Below are 20,028 nucleotides of genomic sequence, written 5' to 3'. Positions count from 1 at the left end.
GCGTATGTGAATAAAACTGAGAAAGACCCTCTCTGACCGAAGTGCTCCCTGTTAACAAATTTACAACAGGAATCATCTTCCAGTTCTGATTTCAAAGACACTGTCTCTGCTTTTAAGATTAGATGTCAAACTCTCCTTTTTATAAAGCTCATAGATGGGGCTGGGTCAGGTGACCAGGAACCACTTTGTGACACAGTAATAAAATTAGTGAATCAATCTCAAACTGAATGAATGGATGCAACTTTGTGGCTGCATTTCAGTGAGTTTATTGACAGTCTCAGAGATTTTAGTTTTGATCTCTTTGATATTTGACAGAAATCTGCGATTTGTGGATCAGATTTCAACAGGGGACTTCAAAGAACACACACTGTTAATAAATGGTGAAAACATTGCTGTTACGTCTAATCATCAACCTTTTCATATTCAATAAGGTAATTTGACGACAGATTGCTGCAAGGGTTGGTTGGAAATAAGACCTACAGGGAAAAACGGGTTAGATGGCATGATGATGATGAATTTGAACCATAATTGAATTCCTTATTTTCCTTTTTTAATTTTCAGGAAAATATGTTCAGGTGGACAGTGCTGTTGTCTTTGGGTCTGACTGTCATCTCAGCAACATTTGATTATCTTTTTGAGGAGCAGTCATTTATGGGTAAGGAGTGAGTTTCCTCATCAATCAGACATCCAACATCTTTTAATCCCTGCAAGTATATTTTATGATCAGATGGAATTTGTGTGTTGTTGTCTTTCTTTGTATTGTGTGTATTTCTGTCCTTCACAGACCCAGACGATGTACTGAGTGTGGTCGTTCCTCTGGAAGAGCCACAGCATCCTCTGCTGGGGGGAACGCTTCTTTTACCGTGTTACTTCGAGGTGTGTCATTACAGACTACACATTTGATTTGTGTGCCACTTTATAAATAGACTGTATGTAAAAGAGGGACATATAGCCACTGTGACATCATTAGTTTATAGACTTATATCAGTGTTAGCAATTTACCATTGACTCTCACCCAGTGGCAGCTGGGATAGATTGGGCTGGTGTCTCCTCCCTCTTTCATGTGTAAGGCGAATGCGTTAACCACAACACAGAATACAATAATACTCAGCAGAGTTGACAACAAAACAACATTTTGTGTTACAAGGTTTTGGAATATTGTGAGCTAATAAAGTAGCAGGGGTTTTGATGGAGTGCCAACATAAGTCATATTACTTTATTATATCTGAAAACCCAGGAAACAAACTGATTGTGAAAATGTTCCCTCTTATGTAGGATCACACTGTTGAAGACCCTGGAGCTCCCACCATTGCCCCCCTGTCTCACCGCATCAAATGGAGCTTTGTCACCAAAGAAAACGTCACAACCATCCTTGTTGCCTTGGAGGGAAGGGTGCGTATCACTGAGAACTACAAGGACAGAGTTCAGCTGCTGGCTTATCCTGGGAACCCAACAGATGCCAGCATCAGGATATCTGAGCTGCGTTCCAGTGACACAGGAGTGTATCGCTGTGAGGTTCAGCGTGATATCGAGGACAGTTACGACATCGTCCATGTCCAGGTTCAAGGTATGTAAATGAACTAGAAGTGACACATAGAGTCTGTGAGGTAGCTGGAGTGGATACAAGAGATCAGAATAGAAATAAATATTCTTTTGATTTAAAAAAAAAAATCTGATAGTGGTATTGTTGCCTAATACTTAAATTCTCTGGTGACTGTTTAAAAGTTATGTGTAACATGCATATTAACATGCAAACATTACGTGCGATTTGCTTGAGTAAAAACAGAGTATGTTCACAAACTGGCCTCGATCACGCAGTTTTTATATACAAATACACAGAAAAGAAACAGTACTTTTTATTCAAAGTAAATATTTTAATCAATCTCCATATAGATGTTATGAATCTTGGTAAGTTTTATCAAGATTGAACCAGTCGGAGGAGGAGGAACAAACATACTGAGTATGATGATGATGATGATGATGATGATGATGATGATGATGATGATGATTTTTTTTTGGTCACATCACACAATCAGTCTTTCTTATTTTTATACAACTTATTTGTCTCTCCAGGCATTGTGTTCCACTACAGGGCAATTATGGGACGCTACAGTTTGACTTTTGAAAAAGCAAATGCAGCGTGCACCCAGAATAGTGCAGTAATGGCTTCACCTGAGCAGCTCCAAGCAGCGTATGATGACGGTTTCCACCAGTGTGACGCTGGCTGGCTCGCCGATCGCACAGTCAGGTCAGTCTCTTATATTAGCGGCTGCAGCAACTCTTTACTATTATTTCCTAAACTCATTGTTTGACAAATTTATTAGACCACCTGTCATTAAAAGCAAAAAACAAAAAAAATTTAGAAAACTGCCAAAAATTTGTTTAAAACTAAAAATGTGGCATAAACCATAACATTTGGTGGTGGTCTAATAAATTTGTTGAGCACTGTACATCTTAAAATTGTGGCACCTTTAACAGATCATATGGGTCAATGTGCAATGTACAAAATTTGACATGTAACATCTCATTGATCTCTACAAAAGTTGGGACATTATGTAAAATGTAAATAAAAACAAAATGCCATAATTTTCAAATCATCCATCTAACAAGACTTTGTACTCTGCTCGACAGACACTCTGATGTTGTACATGTATGTAGGGATGATTCGTGACAGCAGGATAGCAGCAAGAGTGAAAGGGAAGGTTTATAAGATGGTAGTGAGACCTGCTATGATGTATGGTTTGGAAATGGCAGCACTGACAAAAAGACTGGAGGATGAGCTGAAGGTGGCAAAGCTGAACATGCTAAGATTGTCACTGGGAGCGAGGAAGATGGACAGGATCAGAAATGAGTACAGCAGAGGGACAGCTCAGGTTGAGCAGTTTGGAGACAAAGTTTGAGAGGCAAGGCTGAGATGATTTGGACATGTGCAGATGAGGGGTGGTGGATATATTGACAAAGAAGGCTGAATATAGAACTGTCAGGCAGGAGAAGAAAAGGAAAACCATAGAGGAGGTTCATGCCTGTAGTGAAGGAGGACATGCAGAGGGTTAGTGGGACAGAGGAGGATGCTCAGGATAGGGTGAGATGGAGGCAGATGATCCACTGTAGTGACCCCTAAAGGGTGCAGCTGAATGGTGCCTTCACAGATATGGATGTTATCCTGACTGTGTGCACTAACACGTCCCTGTATCATCCTGGATCTGTAATACACCTGATGATCCCTCTCGTCTTTAGAGCAGGACACACAGATCCATAGTGTCCAAAACAAGTTTCTGATTTGTATCGGTCATACCACAGGATCTATTTTAAATTGTCATTTAAATTGAACTATTATTGCGATTGTTGATGTTGGATTGTCTGGTGCTGATAGCAGCCTATTGGTATTGGTTCAAGCAGAAAACTATGGCACAAGAACAGCATCACCTTACAAAGCACACTACTACGCCAGAGCACATGGCCAAATTTTCAATACAACAACCTTGCTCTCTGGATATATGTTCATGCGCTCATTCAGCATGATCGGCTGATTGCTGGTGGGGGATTTTCCATTCAAAAAGATTGATGCATGGCGCGTCGTACACAGTGATGTACGAATGCGATTTTTCACTGTTGTCAACAAAGGTTTAAACACACGCCTCAAACATCCAGGACTGTAGTCTGAAAGTCAAAGTCAGAAGGCAAACACACAAGGATAATGTGGAAAAGAGAAGAATTTGTTTGTGTTAAGTTTTTGGACAGCAACAAAGATTAGATGAGGCTAGTTTTCTTTTGAAAGACATATGGTATCTTTACTTTTTGAAGTCACAAATTCTTATTTACATTATTTTATTTAAACACAGGTACCCAATCCATAGTCCTCGTTTGAACTGCTATGGTGACAAAGAAGAACTCCCCGGGGTCAGGACTTATGGAGTGAGGGATCTCAATGAGACTTATGATGTTTACTGCTTTGCTGAGAAGATGACAGGTACACTGCAGTGACTTTTAATACATTTCAAACTCATCCTTTCATTATTTACTCTTTAATTTTTACAAATCTCTTTTACAGGCAGAGTTTTCTACACTGCTACTGCAGAAAAGTTCACCTTCTCTGAGGCCGTGGTGCATGCTCTAATAAGGGTGCTCAGTTGGCCACTACAGGTCAGCTGTACCTGGCCTGGCAGGGAGGGATGGATGTCTGTAACGCTGGCTGGCTTGGAGACAGGAGCGTCCGCTATCCCATTAACATTCGTTGGCCACAGTGTGGAGGGGGGCTGCTGGGGGTGCGAACTGTTTATCTTCACACAAATCAGACAGGATACCCTTTTCCTGAGTCTCGCTATGATGCCTTCTGTTATACGGGTAGGCCATCATTTAGACTAGAGGGTCTCAAACTTTTTCCATCATTCCTCACTTTACAGGAAGAAATATTTTTAACACCCCGCCTCAATACCTCAGTAACTTCTGCTGTGCTGGTGGCTGTCTTAAAAGTTGCTAAAGGGGGACCCCCTTGGTGGCAAAGCCCTTTGGTGGTACACAGTGGAGAATTTTGATTTTTATGGCTGTCTACAAAATTTGCTGAAGTCACTAACATAACCAAGGTGAATTTCTTTGTTCTGCAGTAAAAAAAGATAGACCTATATTTTCACCAAGTGTAAAAAGAGACATACACAAAGAATGAATATGAATAGGCAATAATACCAAGCATTGGAGCTGGTTGTGGGAAATCAACAGAATAATACTGAAAAGTACACATCTGACATGTACTTGTATATACTAAATGGACAAAAGTATTGGGCCATACTTCTTAATCTTTGAAGTCAGGTGCTTTTAGTATTTTAGTGTTCAGGAAACACAGCAACTCACCCGCAAAGTGGCAGACCACTTAAATTACAGAGTGGGGTTGCTGAGTGCTGAGGTGCATGGTGAAAACACATTGCCAACGCTCTGCTGACTCAGTAATTGTTCCAGCGGGCTTCCAAACCTCTTCTGGCATTAACATCAGCACAAAAACTATGTGCTGGGAGCTTCATTGCATGGGCTTCCATGGCTGAGGAGCTCCTTTAGGTCTAATGTGTAGGTGGCCCAGCACTTTTGTCCATATATGTACTGAAGAACATTGAGCCACTGATGGTACAGTACATTGAATGATGAACCAATGAACTAATGCTCCAGTTATTAGCTGACACTTGCAGTCCACTCCTACATATGACACTTAAAAAAAGGCCAGCTTTGAACTACTGTAGCAAGGTAACCCGTTTCCTCTGTCACCTTCAGAGTCTCCTGATGAAGAAGGTTCAGGGATCACAGAGGAAGGAAGTGGTGTGCTGAGTGTTTCCACAGTGACGCAGAACCCAGAGGTGTTCTTCAAGAGGACGACCACAGAGAGTGAGGCCGGTGGACAGGTGGAGACTATGCAGCCTACTAATGTAGACTTCACCTACACAAAAAGCCCCACAGAGCTGCCTGAGCCACCAAACGTCACTGAGCTCATCACTGACCTGATAGAGCTGGCCACAGCACAGCCGGATGTAAACAGGGAACCAAGCAAAGGCTTTGTGATACCTCCAACTGGTCAGTGACTGAACTTCTGATGCATGTTATAATAACCAAAGGAGGATCAGTAAGATTCCCTAACAACGACGTTCCCAATAAGTAAAAATTATTCCACCCCCACAGGAATTTCTCCTGTTTCCTATACAGGTGTGGTTTTCCATTACCGCTCAGCTGCTGGCCGCTATGCTTTCACTTTTGTTGAGGCCCAGTTAGCCTGCCAGAGTGCCGGAGGCTCCATCGCCGCTCCACAGCAGCTGCAGGCAGCGTATGAAGCTGGATACCAGCAGTGTGATGCAGGTTGGCTTCTGGATCAGACCGTAAGGTAAATCTAGAATGTATTTTCACAGCACTTGTGAAAAAGTGAAGAGATTCCTATCTGAAGCAAGGTTTTATAGCATATTGTTTGTACTTGTGTAGGTATCCAGTTATTTTCCCTCGAGAAAGGTGTGCTGGAGATCTGGGAGATCAGCCCGGGGTTCGATCCTATGGTCTGAGGCCATCAGATGAGCGATATGATGTGTACTGCTACACTGAAGGGCTCAAAGGTGATAAAATAGCCAAATAGCTATGACTTTATATAATGTACACATTTTTGATTTTGTTTTTCACTGTGATCCCTCATCTGCTCCACAGGAGAAGTTTTTCATGTTGGATCTGCTGAAGGTTTCAATTACGATGAGGCTGTTCATAAGTGTCAAGAGCAGAATGCTGTACTGGCCTCTACAGGACATCTCTATGCAGCCTGGAAAATGGGTTTTGACAAGTGTCGTGCAGGCTGGCTACTAGATCGGAGTGTGCGTTACCCCATCAACAACCCACGTGCTGAGTGTGGAGCAGGAAAACTGGGAGTACACACTGTGTACAGTCACCCCAACCAGACTGACTATCCTGAACTTGACGCAAGATTTGATGCTTACTGTTTCAGAGGTAAACACTGTCAACTGTTGCTATCTAACAGGCTAATTCTGAATGTCCTTATAATTCATTAACCCTATGAGGTCTAACTTCACCCAACGCTATTCCCTGACCCTTTACTTTTTAAAACTATTCTCCCAATTTTTGGCACAAGTGGATAGAAAAAAAATTCTTGGACACTCATTAAAAAAAAAAAAGCAATTTAGATTTGTTGAAAAAAATCCTATTTGTCTTTCTCCAAAACAAAGGCCTTCGTGTCATACCTTACACCTCTGATTTGTCATCATCATCATCATCTTCATTCCCTCTCATTGCCTAATTATTGCAGCTGACATTCAACTTATTGCAAATGAAACTGGACTGAACATCACAGATATTGAGGAGGCTCTACTGAACCTGACATCAGTCACTGATTTGTTAAGACCTGGTGAGTTTCAATTAGATCATGGATGGATTAGTTGTTATCTATCAACCATTCTTTTTTGTTTCTAATAACTCTGCTTTTATTTCTATTTTCAGCTGTTCCTTCCATCTCTCCTCCCATTGACGTGGAGACTTCAGGTTCTGGTTCAGGCTCAGCAGGTGTTGGATCTGGGTCTGTAGTTGATAATACCTCAGGATTGTCTGGATCTGGAGAACAACCTGGTTCTGGAGAGCCATCTATATCTGGAGACCACATTGTCTCTGGAGATTCATCTGGTTCTGGAGACTTGTCTGGTTCTGGAGATCAGGTTACCTCTGGAGAAGGCTCTGCTTCTGGAGACCTCCCTTTCACTAGGGACTTGTCTGGCTCTGGAGATCTGGCTGGTAGTGCAATTACTGACCTACCCAGTGGAGAATCAAGTCCTAGCAGTGCAGATGTTTCTGGATCAGGTCTTAGTGGAGAAGGATCTACAATCAATGTTCTTTTTTCAGGCATGGACCGTACTCTCTCAGGAGATGGCTCAGCTTCAGGAGGACTTCAAGAAGCTGGAGAGGGAAGCACAGAGATCCTTACCTTCCCTTCATCTGATGGTGGCTCTGGAGTGCTGAGTGGTAGCGGGGATGTGTCCTGTTCTGGATCTGGTTTCAGCTCTACAGAAAGTGGTTCCTCCATAGACAGCTCTGGGGAAAGTGGATTCTTCTCTTCCATGTCATCTGGTTTCATCACCAGCCAAGATTTTTCCGGGTTTAATGGTTTCCCATCTAAATTCTCCTCTGGAAGTGGTAGTGGACAGTCAGGAGAGCTTTCAGGGAGTGGAGATGCTCAGATCTTATTGATAGATGATAGACTGATTGATGCAACCACCTCTAGTAAATACAGTGAGCTTGGTGGAGGCCTCTTCAGTGGTTCTGGAGACATTTCAGGATCAGGCATTCTCAGCGGTGACCTTAGTGGAGATCTCAGTGGTGATATCAGTGCCTCAGGCTCTGGAGGGGTTTTTGAGTTTTTCTCTGGTGTGACTTTGGTAGGTTCAGGGTTTACTGAACTGACAGGGTCGTCCTCTGGAGTGGAGGAGGCATCTGGGGTTTTACTCTACAGTTCTGGAGATGGAAGTGGTGGATACTTTTCCGGATTTGGAAGGTCAAATTTTCATTCTGGATCTGGATCGGGACTTTCTGGATACGAGTCCTCTACAAGTGGAGAAGAAGGCACTGTTACATTACTGTCTGAGGATCTAACGTCAAAGGTATCTGAAAACACATCACCAGAGGTCTCTGGCACGCTGTTTATGGAGCTTGGTCATGGGTCAGTGGAGTACAGTGGAGAAGGAAGCAGTAGTGGCCGTGGCTTTTACTCTGGCAGTGGACACACTGACTCATCTGCTGCCAGTGTCATTTTTTCAGGAGCTTCTTCTAGAGATCTGCCAGTGGCCTATCCCACCAGTGAACAGGCACTGACAGGGAGCACCAGAGGACCACAGGAGGCCGCTAATAACACAGAACTGCCAGACACCCCTGGTGATGTCTTTGCAACTCTGACCCCTGTGGTTGTCCCGGCAGGACTGGCAGCACCTCTCACTGCAGTTACACCACCCTCCATACTGACAGAAGGCCCTGTTGAAGGTTAGTAAGCATGTTCTTGTTATAATTTCTGTTTTCTGCCATGGATTTGACATCTCATTTGACATGAATATGACATGTGTTGAATGAGCATGACGTATTATTCATCTGTAGCTCTTTATGCTAATGAAAGATGTCAGTGTAATGTGTTTTAATTCTAGGGTCAGGGTTCTAGCCAGAAATCGTGGTCATTGCTGGGTGTTGCCTATGGCAAGTGTGACTTAGGCACAACTTCTCCATGATTAAATTTGCCATTGTTTAGAAAACTCCAACAATTTCTGTTACTATGGCTCCACCCCCCCACCCCCCACCCCCCGACCCTGAACAGGATAAGCAGAAGAGAATGGATAACTGGATTGACACTGTTGGTATCTTGTGTCTTGTGTCTTTCAGTTTCAATGGCAGGACAGACTTCACTTTTACATTTACTCATATCTGTGCTAACACAGTGATGGTCATCAAAGCACCAAATCACTGCACTCATAGTGTCACAGTTTTGATAAATTAAACATAACTTGAGAAGCTTTTTATATACTGCTAAAAAAACAAATGAAAATTACCAACCTACAGAGGGCTGAATTCAAAGACACCCTGAAAACTAAAGTAAAAAACATTAAGCAGCAGGTTAGTTCATTTCATCAAAATTTCATTGCAGCAACTCAGAATGGTACTCAGTTTTTGCCTCAGTTTGTACGGCCCCCACACGTAAATATGCATGCCTGATGACTTCGTCGGGCATGCTCCTAATGAAACGACAGATGGTGTTCTGGGGGATCTCTTCCAGATCTGGTCCAGGGCATCATCGATATTGTGATGACAGTGGTCTCAGTTCCTTTATCTTCCATGAACTGCCTGCTTACTCTCACCACACGAGGGCTGAGCTTTGTCCATGAGGAACCCAGGACCCCACTGCAGCGTAGGGTCACTGACCATCACTGACCCAGCAACAAGCCATTCATGCTGAATGATGTTACAGGCAGCATAACGTTCTCCACAGCTTCTCCAGACCTTTTCACGTCTCAGGGTGAACCTGCTCTGTGAAAAGCACGGGGTGTCAGTGGTGGATCTCCCAATTCTGGTGTTCTGTGGCAAATGCCATTTGGGCTCCACAGTGATGAGCAATGAGCACAGGACCCACTAGAGGATGTCGGGCTTGTTGGCCATTTTGTAGCTCTGGCAGTGCTCATTCTGTTCCTACTTGCACAAAGGAGCAGGTACCGGTCCTGCTGATGGGTTAAGGACCTTCTACGGCCTCGTCCAGCTCTCCTTGAGTAACTGCATATCTCCTGGAATCTCCTCCATTCTCTTGAGACTGTGCTGAGAGACACAGCAAATGTCTGGAAATTACATGTATTGATGTGCCACCCTGGAGGAGTTGCACTACCTGTGTGACCTCTGTAGGGTCCAGGTATCGCCTCATACTACCAGTAGGGACAGTGACCCTAGCCAAATGCAAAACTAGTGAAAAAACTGTCTGAAAAGATGAGGAGGGAAAAATGTCAGTGGCCTCCATTCCTGTAAAACCATTCCTGTTTTGGGGGTTGTCTCATTGTTGCCCCTCTAGTGCACCTATTGTGATTTTCATTAACAGCAAAGCAGCTACAATAAATGAACAACCCCCTCTGCTGCTTAACAGATCAGTGTCACAGAATTTTAACTGGCTTGATGCTAAACTCTGCACAACATGTTCTCAGCCTGACAGGGCTCATAATGACTTTTTCCCATTCCAGCAGAACAGTTAATATACAGTTAACATTTTAGTGTATTGCTTTTGTCCTGGGATTCTGAGTTTTGTTGAGTTTTGAAAGGATATTGTTTTATAGAGCTTATTAGTTAAATTTCATACTTTGTGTTTTATTTATTATTTTACCTCCCTTTTCTATTTAGTTTTAGTCTGGTCTTTGAGTTTTGTACTCAGGTTAATATGATGTTTCTTTATTATTCTTGAGCTCTCAGTTTTTGCTAGTGTTAGGCCGTGTTTTGATGTCAGTTTGCCTCCTTTAATATTTTAGAGTTTTGCTCTTGTTTTCTGGGTTCTAGCTTTCTGGTCAGTGTTAATATAGTTTGTGTCTGCAGTTCTTTTTTTTTTCAGATCCCTTCGTGTTTTCCCCTCAGTTCCTGTGCTCATCTTTATTCCATTAGAATAGGTTTTGTGTGTCTTGTCTTTGTTTTAAACTCTTTTTTCCAGTTTGAGTTTCTGCTTCGGTTTCCTGTTCTTGTATTTAGAGTTTGGATTTTACACTGTGTTAAGATGCTACATCTGCTGGTGTATGTCATTCACGGAGGACATCATGTGTGAATCAGTGTGTGTTTTTTTTCAAGGACATTTTGACCCATGTGAACCAAATCCCTGTGGTGATGCCGCGTGCACAGCAGAAAATGGCGTTGCTTTCTGTGATGGTAAGTTTCTCATCTCTTTCTGTGACAGCAACTTCACTCAAAACCTGTTAGCTGACTTTGCCTGTAACATTTCTCTGTTTGTTGTTTGCATGTGCTAAATTGCTGGTCTGCAGTCTATACATAAGCTTGTCACCTGAAGTTATAGTTCCTGATACACATTTAACCAGTTGTGACTGCAGTCACTGTTCATGAATCTGACTCACTAGTCTCACCAAAAGTCTGTTTTCTCTCTCTCTGCTGTTGTGTCCTGACCATATTTTTGCTTTTTTATTATTTTATTTATTTGTGGTTCATTTATTCCGTGTCCAGCTGTGGGTTTCTGTGTTTCTGTGGCAGATGTTCACGTTCGGCTGTTTGTCAAATGTGCATCATCTCTGCTCTGAGGGTTTACCACTTTTGTGTCACATATGTTCATCGCAGGTGGCTTCTTCAGGCTATGTGTTGGTTTTGGTCTGCTGTTCCAGCATGCCATCTCTGCTCATGTATGCATGCTAATCTAACTGCTGCACCATATGAAGTGTCTGCCATCATATGGTTGCTTTCATCCTGCTGGAATTTAATATATATATATATATATATATATATATATATATATATATATATATATATATATATATATATATATATATATATATATATATATATATATATGTATGAAATTGCAGCAACTAGAGCATTGTTCCTCACCTTGCTGATCCACCTTTCATCCCCAACCCTCGCTGAAACAGTAGTGTTACCCAACCCCTCTTTTGCAGAGGTAGATGTGTGCCATTCCGACCCTTGTGCCAATGGAGCCACCTGTGTGGAGACTGTAGACTCTTTCAAATGCTTATGCCTGCCCAGCTACGGAGGGGAGCGCTGTGAGATCGGTACGAGATCAGCTTCAGCTAATAAATACTAACAGCAGCCTCTCAAAACAACTGAAGCAAGAGTGATGCTAAACATCACCAGCAGACGGCATCGCTGCCAGTTTTTTGTGGCTCTGTGAAAATACAGTCATGAGGAGCTCTGGTGGTTCATGACATGTATCTGTGATGTTTCGGGTTTGCCATGTGAACCTATTTTCTGCTCGTGGCCATGAAAGTATCTAAAGGGTCAGTTCACTCAAATCACAAAAAAGTAATGGCACGGTGTTTTTACTGCTGAAAACACTGAACACTTAAAGCTTTGCTAAACCTCTTTGTACAACAACCATACAGGTTATGCAGAGTAACAGTGGCCCTCATTTACTAACAGTAAATGAGTTTCCTTACATAGAGAAATGGGGGTGTGCAAATTGCAGGCAGCAAGCAAGAGCCTGATGAGTTACAGAGTCTGATTTACTAACATATGCAGCATATTATAAATCTTATGGTGATTTTGTATGTGAAGTAATTGTTTTGTGCAGGGTAAGAATGTTTCCACCCTAATATTAGTAAATGAGGGGTAATGTCATGAATAATATGTCCCATTTAAATGCATATTGTATAATGTTTGTAAGACTAGGTGCAGTACATTTTGAAAGTAAAACAATGAAGTCATTTGGAATACAAAAAATCTGCTGCGCCTCCCTTTTATCCTCAGTGGCAACATCATCTGTTCTCAAAAGGGCTACTCAGCAGATCTTGAGTTAAGATTAATTTTGCTATACCTTCATACACTCATCTCAATCAAGAGTCCATGCTTGTTCCTGTGGATTATCCTTATAACTTTGTTTTGTTTTAAAGATGTTCAGTTATATTTTCTTTACATAGTGCCAGCTCACAACAACAGTCATCTCTAGACACTTATAAGGTGTAAGATAAACACCCTATAATATTAAGGAAAGAACCCCAAGAATTGGATGATTCCCCTACGAGCAAGCACTTGGTGACAGAGGGAGGAAGAACTCCCTTTTATCAGGAAGAAACTTCCAGCAGAACCAGGCTCACTGAGGGGAAGACATCTGCTGCAACTGGTGTGGGGGATGAGGGGAAAGCATAGAGAAAAAAATAGGAAAAACAAACAAAAGGAGAGAGCACAAACTACAGGAGAGGCAGATAAGTTCTTGGCATGCAGTAGTTAAATATAATGAATGCAGATCAATTGTTCAGTGCATTATAGCAGTATAACTAAGGGATGTCTCAGATAAATCCAGAGTTATCTACCAGTACACAGCTAAATAGTACAAGGACTAAGTGGAAAAATGTGGGTGTTTTGTGTTGAACCGGCTCTTAAATTACACAGAGTGGAGCTACAGAATGAGTGAATGAAGCCTTTGAATGTTACAGTAAACTGAAAAGTGGAAGTTGGGCAGGGCCCTACCAGCCAGAGTGGGGATTATGTGTAATTTTCCTTTCTGTAAGGGGTTTTTTTTGTTTTGTAGGTTAGGATGGAAACACTGTCCTTTGTCAAAACAGCAAACCGACTAAGGGCAAAATAGGTTTCTAGCCCTGAATATGTCAAACTGAAACACTTCACAGTTCGTGAATAATTACAATAACAGAGAGTGAAAATTTAAAAAGCGAAGAGAAGATGCTGCACTTTACTTATCCAACTCATTTGTAGTTGTGGGTGAGTAATGGCCTTTAATGTCCTTTTGACGAGGGACAGTCTGCATTCATAAAACTTTGAACTGAAGGAAGCAAGACTGAGTGTTGATTCATTTATGTTGTGGCTACAGAGGAGCAGCCGTGTGAGGACGGCTGGACTAAATTTCAGGGGAACTGCTACCGACATTTCACTGACAGAGAGGTGTGGGTGAATGCTGAGCAGCGCTGCCGAGACCTCAGCGCCCACTTGGTCAGCATCATCTCACCGGAAGAGCAACACTTTGTCAACTGTGAGTATCTATTGTGATGTGTGTGAGAGATGGGAGCAAACAGCGAGAGAGAATCAAGTCGTCTTAACTTTCTTTTGCCTACACAGCAAATGCACAAGTCTACCAGTGGATCGGGCTGAATGACAAGACAGTGGAGAACGACTTCCAGTGGACAGATGGCACTCCACTGGTGAGTGGGGACGCTGGACTGGTGTTGTTTAACTGAGCCCTAATAACAAGCCAGATGGTCAGTTTCCTCTTTAGTCCTCTGAAAGTGACGTCCATATTTTCCAAAAATAATTCATCTGACTGCAGAATGTTTTTTTTTACTTTGCCTCAATCCATTTTAAATGAGCTTTGGCCCAGAGATGATGGTGGTGCTGCTGGATCATAATGGCACAAACACACACACACACACACACACACACACACACACACACACACATACACACACACACACACACAAAGGGAGTCAAATGAAAAGAACCACAACCAATCAGTCAGACACACAGAATGAGCATGCAGGTTCCCACGTCACTAAACAAAGATGTGCAAAACGTTCCAAATGAACACAAAGTTGAGCTCCTCTTGGGTTTTCTGCACGGTAGATATAGCACCAAAGTGTCCAGCCACCTGCAGAAACATCAGTGAAAAAATCACATGCATGTTCTTATTTACCTTTAAGCTTTTAGTAAATGGATACTAAAGCTCAACATGCATATAAAGTTTTGGTGAGCTCATGCGCATCTGCCAACTAAAGTAATGAAAATGCTGTTCTGTTTCCACTTGTTATAAAAAGCTGTCTGAGCAGGTGAGAGTGTAAATGTAACATCCAAAAACAAAACAAGTACCAGAATAGCTCTGCTCCACCTGATCGACACAAACACTATCTGAGCTGCACCACTCCACCCACCTCAGCTCAAGTGGGTTCATTCAGAGACATAAAAATACCAAACAGGTGCAGTAGCGTGCACGCATGTGTGAGCGAGCACACACACACACACACACACACACACACACACACACACACACACACACACACACACACACACACACACACACACACACGCACGCACACACACACAGAGACTGGCCTTAGAACCAGGTGTTTAGATTGCAAACAGCACTGCTTTTATGCAAGAAGGTGAAAAGAAGAGCAGTGACAGTAATCAGAGCATGCCTTCCTGTAAAGGTTTAGGTCAGATGATTTTGGTCATACATGTTCGGAATGTCTGCAGTCAAATCCCACCATCATGGAAAGGTGAGATTCCATGATGGTGAGATTCCCACCATTCCAACATGTTAAAAAGGCAATACAGAAAACATTTTCCTGAGTCAAAGAAGCATGTGTGTGTTTTAAGTTATTAATGTTTTTATTTATTGTTGTGTATATTTGTAAGTAGATCATTTGTGTTTGTCTCGGTTTCATACTGATCTCACAAAGGGAATCAAATATTCAGCTTTATTCCACACAGCAAGTAGTGCACAAGGAGTTGTTGGGATGTGTATCAGAGCAGATGTTTACATGCATCTATGTCAGGGTGTATAACACAGCTGTAAGCAGGAAGCTGTTAAATTAAAAGGTAATTTTGTTATGGCGAGAGGTGTGGCAGACAGAATGTCATGTTTCACTGATGAATTGACTTCTTTTACATTCTGAGATTTACCTCTTTTCTCTCGTCTCTTCAGCAATATGAGAACTGGAGGCCAAACCAGCCAGATAACTACGTCAGCTCTGAAGAACACTGTGTGGTGATGATCTGGCATTCCAACGGCCAATGGAATGACGTCCCCTGCAGCTATCGTCTACCTTTCACCTGCAAGAAAGGCTCAAGTATGTCGGCTTAACAAAACCTTTAGAGCTCCGTAGGCAGATTTTGAATCACTAGAGAGCAGAAACACACTGGCAGACTCACAGCACATGACAATATCACCTTTTAAAGCTGTTAAAGTAGACCTCTTAAGCTTGATATATTTTTATTCTTAGTCTATACTAAAATAGCTTTGCATACATCACAGTATAAAAAGAAAAAGTGATGTATGTGAAATTATTTTTGTACCGGTCATTTAAGGAACCCCCTCAGTTCATCCATTTACTGAAACAAGTCGTTTTAGCTCCGGTCCCTTCAATGGCACCCTCCCTTAATGGTACATTTCTCCTGATTGGCTGCTTTGTGGGCACCACTTCTTCTGTTTGCTGGTATGGAGGAAAAGACCTGTCCTTCAATCAAGAACCAGAAATGATCATTTCTGCACCCATTTGTGAGCCTGAACCAAAATATTTACACATAATATTATGAAACAGCATAGCCACATGAACATCAATATGACCTTTGCTCTTATAGAAACTGTGGTCACAAGATGTTTGGTCTGGTTATCAATACAAGATAAACATTTGAGTGGTTTGACTCCTTAGCATTGCCCTTTATACATGGAATAAACTCATCTTTTTCATGAGACTTGCTGAAAATCCAGCTTCCTACAGTGTGACTCATACTTGGCTCTGTGGAAGAAAGTCTTGTGGGAAACGGTGCAACAAAACAAACGTGTTGGTGTTTGGCTGCTGGTCTGCAAAAAGAAACGATTTGTTCTTGTTTTCTGCTTTCTTCCTTAGGAAAGTCATACTAATTTAATTTCACAATGAAAAAGGCATTTTTTGGAAAGACGGTGATCACTTCGAGATCCTAAATTGCTATATTTAGGAACAACAATGTCAAGCGTGCAGCAGTCAAACAATAAACATCTTACACAATTTCCTCCAAAACTGCTCAGTCTTCCTAAGTTTCTTTCAGTTTGACTTGCTTGTTGTTGCTCTTTAACACATTCATTTGAATATGAATACTGAAAACAACATTCAGGCCTGAAAATGGATTTGAAATACCTGAGAAACCTGAGAAAATGCAGCTTTTAAATGATGATTTCATTCATTAAGGGAAAAGATTTATCCAAACCTACCTGGATAACCTTTCCTGTGTGAAAAAGTAATTGCCCCTAAACCTAATAACTGGATGTGCCACCCTTGGCAAAAAGAACCGCAGTCAAGCAGTTGTGATAACTGGCAATGAGTTTTTCACATTGCTCTGGAGGAATTTTGTCCTGCTCTTCTTTGTAGAGTTGTTTGAATTCAGCCACACTGGAGGGTTTTTGAGCATGACCGGCCTGTTTAAGGCCGTGCCAAAGCATCTCAATCAGATTTAAATTCAGACTTTGACTAGACCTCTCCAAAACCTTCATTTTTTTGAGCCATTCAGAGGTGGACTTGTTGGTGTGTTTTGGATCATTGTCCTGCTGCATAACCAATTAAAGCAAGCTGTCCCAAAGCAGCAAAGCAGGCCCAGACCATCACACCATCACCACCATCTTTGACTCTTGGTCTGATGTTCTTTTTATGAAATGCTGTGTTAGTTTTACGGACTCAAAACTTCCAAAAAGTTCAACTTTTATCTTATCAGTCTACAGAAGATTTCCCCAAAGGTTTTGGGGATCATCAAGATGTTTTTTGGCAAATGTGAGATGAGTGTTTGTGTTCTTTTTGGTCAGCAGTGATTTTCTCCCATGGATGCCATTTTTGCCCAGTCTTCTAATTGTTGAACCATGAACTCAGTTCTTTACATGTTGTTCTGGGTTCTTCTGTGACCTCCTGGAAGAGTCATCAGTCTTGGAGTCATTTTGGTAGGCTGGCCTCTCCTGGGAAGGTTCACCACCGTTCCACGTTTTCTCCATTTTTGGATAATGGCTCTCACGGTGGTTCACTGGAGTCCCAAAGCCTTAGAAATGGCTTTGTAACCCTTTCAGACTGACAGATGTCAGTGACTTTGTTTCTCAGTTGTTTATTTAGATTGTGGCATCATGTGTTGCTTTTTGAGATCGTTCAGCCTGCTTAATTCTGTCAGACATTTAAGTTAAGTTCCATTTAAGCGATTTTTTAAATTTTCCTGTAGATCCAGAACCGCATATTCCCAGATCTGACATCTGGTTTGCTCACATGTGAAAACAATCAGCCTGAATCACTGGTATAGCAGTGCTTACAGGTTTTTACTGAAAATATTTAATCCAGGAAACATTGTTTGATATGATGTCCTGTGGCCTCTGGTACTGTCTTCAGTGTCCTGTGGTGCCCCACCCGAGGTGGCCAACGCTCGCATGTTTGGCAAACGGAGGGCGGTGTACCCTGTCAGCTCCATCACCCGTTATCAGTGCAACCCGGGATTTAGACAGCGGCATCCGCCGCTGGTGCGCTGTCAACCAGACGGACAGTGGGAGGAGCCCCAAGTGAAGTGCATTGATGGTGAGCTTGCTCTTCATAGACACCCTATTACTCATGTAGTTTCCAGAAGAAATATCTTGCGGACATGTACTGACAAATGTGTTATTTTTTGATAATAATTCCTCATTGTTTTGTTTTCCCTGCGCTGCAGTGAGAACTCAAAACGAGCACAGAAAAGGAACCGCGGGAATCCAGCAACCAGGAGCAGGCATCATTAAGAAATAAAAAAAAAAAAGAAGAGCAATTTGTTACTTTAGAAGAATATTAATGGCACAAAAAAAAAACAGTTTTCTATATTAGTCAATAAGATTTGAAGAGTTAATATTGTGGCATGCCCACAGGGAAGTGGCTACACCATGGTAATGTGATTTTTTTTTTTTTTTTGTCTTGTTTCCTGTCCTAATATATTTTTAATATATATATGTGTTATTACTTTATTGTTCTATTTGTTAATTGTCATCGTATGTCTTGTAATATATTTTTGTTTAGGGAAATTATTGCTGGGATTCTTCGTTTACATTCCTAGATGGTACCGTCAGTGTGGTTCACTGTAGTCTGCTGTAGATCTTATCATGGGGATGGATGCTGGTGGATATGATTCATGAAGCCAGGTTCCAAAAAAAAGTTAAAGTAGAGGGGAGATGCTTCTCCTGCAGGTTGAAATATTTGTGGGTTATTTTCCTTTTTCAAATCCATATCAGTCATCCATCTTCTCTACTCACTCAGTCAGAATAAGCACTTTGTTTCCATTCGTTCCCGTTCCACAGTGTTAGAGCCATTCGTCCAACAGAGGCAAAGCAGTGTAACTGTTGTGCTTAAAAAGTGTCAGCATGTAGAGGGATCAGTTTTAACAAAACCACCCGTGTGAAAACATATCCGCTGAGTCATTCGAACATTTCCGGGCAGAAATGATCCACCTACAAAGGCAGATGTGACAGTAATTGAGGGTACCGTATTATCACACCTGCTCCATCTATGCATCCATTTCTTTTAACTGCTGGTCCAGTTCAGGGTGCTCACACCTGTTAAATGGTTAAATATAGACTGCAAGGAACTGGAGAACATGCTTTTCTGAGTGGAACATAAGACCCTGATTTGGATAAGCTTAGTTTACCAAAGTTTGATTGTGTAATAAACTGAACATATGGTCTTGGTAATGTGTTATGAATGGAACAATGTTACATCATTTGATGGAAATAAAAAATATCAGCCTAAGGAGGGCTGAGTTCAAAGTGTAAAAATGATGCAGCAGGCTAGTTACTATGTTCGAGGGGAGATCCTCATACAAACTTAAAGGTTAATAAGCAGGTTCTTCAGGCCACAGTGAATTTCAGGAACTAAATATTTTACTCAGTTTAACTGTGGAATTTCTTGCTGCGGTGTTGTTGGAGCTGATAGTAATCCATGTTATGGCAAGAACTACTCAAAGATAAAATTGCCCTTCGCTTACTGCATAAAGAATAGAAAGAAAACAGTAAAAACATGTACTATATGTACTATAGACATTTTATATGCAATTTCAATATTATTGGATGACTACTGTGGCCTTACTGGACATGAAAGATGGCCTAAATTTGCTGGATGAGAAAGAAGTAGGTAGTATTTAAAAGAAACTGTCCAAAAAGCCAACTACCAACTGTAAAATATACTTTCTTCAGTGAGCCAGTAACTATTATATAAGACCACAGCAGCACTAGCAGCACACAGAAGCTTGATTTGTAAAGAATGCCCTCAGTTTATCATGTTGGCTGGTTTTAGTGTTCTGTTTTTTTCTCTGTTAAGTCACTCATCATCTTCCAGAAGACCGTGCAGCGCATCGTCTCTGTGGAGCAAGTACGATGAACCTTTTGCCTGTTTTATGCTTGTAACCTCAGAAGAAATATATGGAGCCCGTGAAGTACCCTGAGGTGATGTTTCTGTGTGAACACATTATTTATCTGTGTGAATGAGTTATTCATGTATGCAAATTAGTTATTTATCTGTGCAAGAGTGCTACTTATCTGGGCCTTGGCCTGTTTTTAAAGGTAAAAGCTTGTTGAATATAAATAACCCGTTTGCAAAAATGAGCAACTTGCTAACATAAATC

At 41.6% G+C, this 20,028-nt stretch overlaps 1 pseudogene; it reads left to right on the top strand.

Annotated features, from left to right (window-relative positions):
• The first annotated feature begins 567 nt into the window (after positions 1-567).
• LOC115775359 (aggrecan core protein-like) lies at positions 568-18,167 on the top strand (annotated as a pseudogene).
• Positions 18,168-20,028: the final 1,861 nt, after the last annotated feature.

The sequence above is a fragment of the Archocentrus centrarchus genome, unplaced genomic scaffold (assembly GCF_007364275.1).
Source record: "Archocentrus centrarchus isolate MPI-CPG fArcCen1 unplaced genomic scaffold, fArcCen1 scaffold_108_ctg1, whole genome shotgun sequence".
In the NCBI taxonomy this organism is placed as follows: Eukaryota; Metazoa; Chordata; class Actinopteri; order Cichliformes; family Cichlidae; genus Archocentrus; species Archocentrus centrarchus.
The sequence above is the reverse complement of the archived record's forward strand: the minus strand, read 5'-3'. Positions and strand labels throughout refer to the sequence as shown.